We start from the raw sequence: 897 nt of genomic DNA on the forward strand, positions 1-897 counted from the left end.
CTCTGTGGGTTGGGAGTGGTGGGTTATTTAATTGGTTTCACTAACCTGCTTCATCCTCTCTTTACTTTCTCTCTCTTTCTTTTTCTCTTGTACCATGTGTTTTAATACTTGTACATTAGTTGTTTTGTATTTTTTTTAATTGAGTGGGTTGAAGCGGGTTAATGAAATCAATTAAACAACTCAAAACTCTCAACCCTCCCAACCCACTGAAGAGGAAGTGGTATCTTGAAGGTACCAACGGTATCTCTATTGCTAATTAACACTTGTACCTCAGTTTTTTTTTGTTTTGTATTTTTTTAATTGAATGGGTTGAGTGAGTTGAAAAAGATAAGTTTCCGTATGTTGTGGGTTGGAAAAGATGAAGAAAAAAAGAGAGAAAAACTGATGTGGTAGTGGGTTGGGACGGAATAACTTCTTCCTCCCTTTGGGAGGAAGGAGGAGTTCTCTCCCATCCCACCGAACCCAATGAACTCACTGCTACATCAGCTTTTCTCTTTGATTTTTCTTCATCTTTCCCAACCCACAACACACGTAAATTCTATCTTTCTCAACCCACTCAATTAAAAAAAATACAAAATAATCAAGGTAAAATCTTAATTAGCAATAGAGTTATCGCCGGTACCACTCCCTCTCTCTCTCGACTTTCTCTCTCTCATTTTCTCTTGTACCGTGTGTTTTAAGATTTGTACCTTAGTTGTTTAGTATTTTTTTAATTGAGTGGGTTGAATGGGTTGAGAAAGATATGATTTCCGTGTGTTGTGGGTTGGGAAAGATGAAGAAAAATCAAAGAGAAAAACTGATGTGACAGTGGGTTCATTGGGTTCGGTGGGTTGGGAGGGAACGACTCCCTCCTCCCTAAGGAGTTCCCGAGTTCTAATTTTGTGGTTTTAATAAGTG

This window comes from Lactuca virosa, chromosome 4 (assembly GCF_052849685.1).
Source record: "Lactuca virosa cultivar CGN04683 chromosome 4, Lactuca_virosa_CGN04683_v6, whole genome shotgun sequence".
Lineage (NCBI taxonomy): Eukaryota > Viridiplantae > Streptophyta > Magnoliopsida > Asterales > Asteraceae > Lactuca > Lactuca virosa.